Consider the following 6320-nt stretch of genomic DNA (forward strand, 5'->3'; position numbering starts at 1 on the left):
ACAGTTTTCTTATGGTTTTGATAAAATTTAAATATAACACTTTAAATCACGTATAACTATAGTACAACTCCGATGAAAAGCAGTATGGAGAGTTTTCAAAGAACCAAAAACAGAAGTATCATTCAATCCAGAATCCCAACACTGCATATCTATCCAAAAGAGAAAAAAATCATTTTTCCAAAAAGATACCTGCATTCGTATGTTTATCACAGCACTACTATTCATAATAGCAAAGATATGGAATCAACCTAAGTGTCCATCAAAGAATGACTGGATTTAAAAAAGTGATATATATATATATACACACACACACATCATGAAATACCACTCAGCCATCAAGTATGTCTTTTGTAACAACATGGGTGGAACTGAAGGCTGTTATTCTAACTGAAATAACTCAAACAAAAAACCAGATACCACATGGTCTCACTTATAAGGGGGAGCTAAACAGCTAAACAGGGACATAGACAGTGAAGTAGACACAGGAAATTCAGAAAGGTAGGAGGATGGAACAGGGTTTAGGGATGAGAAATTACCTAATGGGTACAATGTACACTATTTGGGTGAGGGTCACAGCGAAAGCTCAGACTTACCACTACGCAATATGTTCATGTAACCAAATTGCACTTGTATCCCCTAAACCGTATTTAAATAAACAAATCATATATAATTAATATTGTTAGTAAAAATAATCACAAATATTCTACTCGTGGGAAAATTTTTTATAGTTTAAAACTGACAAAACCTATATTTCATCAGTATAATTGATACCACGGAGGACGGTAGATCTCCCCAGGGTGGAACACCGGAATCGTCGTCCTCCTCCAGCCTCCCAGGTTCCTCCGCCATCCATCGGAGTCCTCCTTCGGCCGTTCCCCTCCCGGGGCCTCCCAGGTGATGAGGGTCAGTACCCTCTGGCGGGAGCCATGCAGCCGTGACTTCCAGAGCCCTTGGGGCAGCATACTGGTTGATTCTTCCTAATCCTTTGATGAAAACTGTGACACAAGATGGCCGCAAATAAGCCCAAGGGTCAGAACTCTTTGGCCTTACACAAGGTCATCATGGTGGATAGCGGCAGTGTGGGCAAGTCAGCTCCGACTCTATGTGTCCAGAGTTGGTTCCTTCCTGTGGGTTCCTAGTATCTCTGACTTCAAGAAGGAAGCTGCCGACCTTGGCCGTGAGTATTACAGCTCTTAAAGGTGGCACAGACCTGAAGAATGAGCTGCAGCAAGATTTATTGTGAAGAGCAAAAGAACAAAACTTCCATACAGCAGAAGACAACCCACGCAGGTTGCTGCTGCTAGAAGGGGTGGCCAGCTTTTATTCCCTTATTTGTCCCCTCCCATGTCCTCCTGATTGGTCCATTTTACAGAGTGCTGATTGGTCCATTTTACAACCTCTATCTAGCTACAGAGTGCTGATTGGTGCAGTTTACAAACCTCTAGCTAGCTACAGAGTGCTGATTGGTGGGTTTTTACAGAGCACTGATTGGTGCATTTTACAAACTTCTTGTAAGACAGAAAAGTTCTCCAAGTCCCCACTCGACCCAGGAAGCCCAGCTGGCTTCACCTATCATCTACAGTTCATGTACAATGAGTTTGTGGAGGAATATGAGCCTATTAAAGCAGACAGCTATCAGAAGGGAGCTCGGGATGGGGAAGAAGTACAGATCTATATCGTAGATACAGCTGGGCAGGAGGACTACGCTGCAATTAAAGACAACTACTTCCTCTGTGTCTTCTCTGTTACAGAAATGGAATCCTTTGCAGCTACAGTTGGCTTTGGGAACAGATTTAAGAGTAAAAGAAGATGTGATTATTCCATTTCTACTGGTTGCTAACAAATCAGATTTAGAAGATAAAAGGCGGGTTTCCGTAGAAGAGGCAAAAAACAGAGCTGACTAGTGGAGTGTTAACTATGTGGAAACATCTGCTAAAACACGAGCTAATGTTGACAAGATATTTTTTGACTTAATGAGAGAAATTCAAGTGAGAAAGATGGAAGACAGCAAAGAAAAGAGTGGAAAAAGAAGAGGAAAAGCTTAGCCAAGACAATCAGAGAAAGATGCTGCATTTTATAATCAAATCTCTCTTATCTTGACTATACTAATAAATATAATTTATAAGTATTGCCACTGAAGGCTCAACTGATTGAAATTACTTTAACATTTTGGTAACTGTTGTATATCACTGAAAGCATGAATTGGAACTGCAGTGAAATTCAAATTTACTTAAAAAAGAAATTAATGTGGCTTCACCAAGAAGCAAAGTTCAACTTATTTAGTAATTGCCAACAATTGTCATGGTCCTGAATGTAGTGTGTGAGCTTGTTTCTTGAGCAGTCTTTCCTGAAATATTAAAGAGGTGAGATGGGGGTGAGGAGAAGGAGGAAAGAGGACTTCCTCTGGTATTTTGTTATAAAGCTTACATTTAATATCATATTAAAATATCTTGGTCTTCTACTGCCTTGAAAAATGACAATTGTGAACATGATAAACTGTACCACTTTTTAAAACCATTGTTATGCAAAATTTAGAAGAAAAAGTTATTGGAATGGTTGTTGCATATAGTTAAACTGAGAGTAATTCATCTGTGAATCTGATTTAATTACCTGGTGATTAACTGAGTGAAGTGGTGTAAACTTGTACGTGGAAATTTTTGAATATGCCTTAATTTAGAAACAGAAAAATACCTGGTTATATCATTCTGGGTGTGTTCTTACTGACACCAGGGGTCCATTGCCCCATGTGTCCTGGTGAGAAAATATATGCCCAGCATGGAGGACAGCTTTTGTATAGAAGATTCTTGAGAATTAACTGCCTGCTAGGAGCCTGTCCAAATTTAGAATGTGTGCCATACGCCGGTTCTTGAAAATAAGATTCCAGAGCTCTTTGATAGCTTTTAATAAACTTCAAGTTCATTTAAAATGAAGGGCCAGCATATACTTGTAAGATAATTTTCGACTGCAAGGATTCAGTACCAGTTATGTTTGAATGAACGCTGTTTTTCTCTAAGATGCTGGTCCGTGGAAATCACTGTCTGCCAGTGGTGAGCATGTAAGTGTTAAGTTTTTGATCTCCTGGGAGCAGGTCACAGGAAGAAAATGTCAGTAGTGCTAGTGCATTTTGCATTGTTGAATGAAGAACACTGTAGCTACATTTTCAGAAGTTAACATCAAGCAGTCAAACCTGCATACAGTGCAGAAAACATGTTTGTCATACACTGACCAAACATCAGGCTGTGTCACCATTGTGTGGTGTTCCTGCAGGAAGAATTCTAGCATGCTATTTGGGGACATAATTTCAGTGGAAAATATGCCGCTGTCCGATATTTTTTTCCTTTTGGCAGTGGAACTATGACAGTTGATTCAACAGAGTATTTTTTTCCTTTTGCTCAGTCCTGACTTAAACAGGTGAAAGATGTGTTCAGGCATTCCAGGTAACAGGTGTGTATGTAAAGTTAAAAATAGGCTTTCTAGGAACCCACTCCTTAGATATTACATCCAATTTCTCATGTTAAGTATTTGTCCTTAAAGGGTTTGAGACACACAGCTTTCATTTTGTATCTCTCATAGGCTATGCCGTGTGCAGAATTCAAATTACCAGTGTAACACTGGCCAGTGGGCCCAGAAATCTCCATGTGTACTCATTACAGTCTTATTAACCAGAGGTCCTAACCACTAACATTGTGACTTTGCTTTGAGACCTTTCCTTTCCTGGGTACTGAGGTGCTGTGAGGCCAACTGACAAAGATGCATCATGTGTCTTAGGCTGATGCCACCACCTGATTTGTTCAGTTGCAATTTGAGCCATTTAAAGACCAATAAACTTCTCTTTAAAATACATATATTTAAATTAAATAATATACATATAATTTACACCCACAAGAATAGAGCAAGTAATAAGTATACTTTATACAAATAGTCAATAAAAATAAAGTTAATCGTTAAACCTGTACATTTTAGTCACTTAAAAATATTTACGGGCCAGGCACAGTGGCTCACGCCTGTAATCCCAGAACTTTGGGAGGCCAAGGCGGGTGGATCACCTAAGGTGTGGAGTTCAAGACCCGCCTGACCAACATGGCGAAACCCTGTCTCTACTAAAAATACAAAATTAGCCGGCCGTGGTGGCACATGCCTGTAATCCCAGCTACTCAGGAGGCTGAGGCAGGAGAATTGCTTGAACCCAGGAGGCAGAGGCTGCAGTGAGCAGAGATTGCAACATTGCACTCCAGTGGGCAACAAAGAGTGAAACTCTATCTCAAAAAATATATATATTATATATATGTATATATACATGCATATATATGTGTGTGTATATATATGTGTGTGTATATGTGTGTGTGTATATGTATCTATCTATCTATATATACATACATAGCTTTTATTGTTGCAGGCACTGTTTTAAGAGCTTTTTTAAAAAAGTAACTGATTTACTCTCATAAAATATTTTATGAGTTAGATGCTAATACTAATATGATCCTTTTTCACAGATGAAAAGGAAACAGAGAAGTTAAGTAACTTGCCCCAAGTGGCACAGTAAGCAGTGACAGAGCCAGAGTTGGAACTCATCAGTCTCATTCTAGAGTCTGTTTGATGCTCTGCCTTCTTTCTAATAATCCTTTATTATTGATTAGAAAATTACAAATTTACATCATCTTATCAGAATTTAGATCTGCAGAATTTAGCACAATCAAGTTAAACTTGTTAGAATAAGATCGTGGTTTTTGCAGGGATATGGGTGGAGCTGGAGGCCATGACCCTTAGCAAATGAACATAGGAACAGAAAACCAAATACCACAGGTTCTCACTTTTAGGTCGGAGGTGAATAATGAGAACACATGGACACATGGAGGAGAACAACACACACTGGGGCCTATGGGAGGATAGAGGGTGGAAGGAGAGAGAGAATCAGGAAAAGTAACTGTTGGGTACTAGGCTTAGTACCTGGGTGATGAAATGATCCATACAATAAACCCCCATGACACAAGTTTACCTGTGTAACAAACCTGCACATTTTCCCCTGAACTCGAAAGCTTAAAAAAGAGAAATAATAACCACAAAAGAAAACTCACAATGGCAAAAGCTCAATCAACACAGTTTGATATGAACTATGATTTAATAATTTCCAGAATTTCCAGTAATTTCCACCAAAAAAGTTGAGGGCAGCAAAAGCAACTTCTGAAAACTAAAATTAAAAATTTTTAAAAATTAAGAGACAAAAAGATGCCATGCAAAATAGTTATCAAATAGTGAAACAGGTTTCATGCAGTTTGCTTTTAATACCAGCCAAGATGGACTCAGTAATGGTTTGGTAACAGATAGCAACCACACTTTAGTCTTTCTGTGATTTGAAGTGAAAAGCTCACTGATTTTTATCGAAAGTCTCAAGAGAGGGTAATGTGACAGACATGTAGCATGAATGTCATTGTTTGTGGTGTCAAGCATCTCATATTTCACTGGCCACAGCAAGTCACATGCCCAGGTCTCCCTTTAGGCAAGTTGTGCCATGCCCTGAATACTCAGAAATAGGAGAGCCACTTATTAACAAGAGTTAGTTCAATCAAAACTCATCAGCATGTGGTTCCCAGATAAATATACAAAATTAGCACTCTAATTACAAGGAAGACAGAGCAGCAGGAAATGCCTGTAGGGCAGCCAACCAACATTTTCTGCCACCATAAATGCTGGCAGTAATAAATGTCATGACAAAGCCAGCATTCACTAAGAGCTCAGAAAATGCCAGGCACTGTGCTTCTTATGTGTTTTCTTATTTAATTTCCAAGTCCTACAAGGTAAGCACATGATTGCCTATGTCACAGAAAGGAAAACTGAAGAACGAAGATTAAAATACTTTTGCAGATCTTAGAGCTGGTAAATGTTGAAGCTGGGACGATAACCTAAGCAGTCCGATCAATACTCCCTCTTAGAACTACTCCCTCATTGTGCTTCCCTTCTGAATTGCACATGATTCAGAGCGTAGAGCACTTTCTCTCTGGATATTCCTGGCTTTGCAATAGTATTCATCTGTGGATCTTGAGTGCAAAATAAAATTTGACCCTGGTGGTTTAGCTATAACTGGAAAGGACAACTTCCACAACATTTTCTCAGAAAGCCCGTTGCCAAGATCATCGAGAACAGCATGTGCTCCTCCAGATTACAGTGATAAGAAGGTTGATGTTGCTGAGAGCCGCAAGTCCTGATGCAGCAGCCCTTCTCTGGGAGAGGGACATTTCCGCTGGCCTCCGCTGAGTACTGTGCATTGGCTTTTTAGGGAAGAACTGGCTGAAACTGCTGGAAAACCACATCCATGGGATTCA

At 39.5% G+C, this 6320-nt stretch overlaps 1 pseudogene; it reads left to right on the forward strand.

Moving 5' to 3' along the window:
- The first annotated feature begins 1007 nt into the window (after positions 1-1007).
- On the forward strand, positions 1008-2080 carry LOC117072801 (annotated as a pseudogene).
- Positions 2081-6320: the final 4240 nt, after the last annotated feature.

Source organism: Trachypithecus francoisi, unplaced genomic scaffold, assembly GCF_009764315.1.
Source record: "Trachypithecus francoisi isolate TF-2019V2 unplaced genomic scaffold, Tfra_2.0 Lachesis_group4, whole genome shotgun sequence".
Classification (NCBI taxonomy): domain Eukaryota; kingdom Metazoa; phylum Chordata; class Mammalia; order Primates; family Cercopithecidae; genus Trachypithecus; species Trachypithecus francoisi.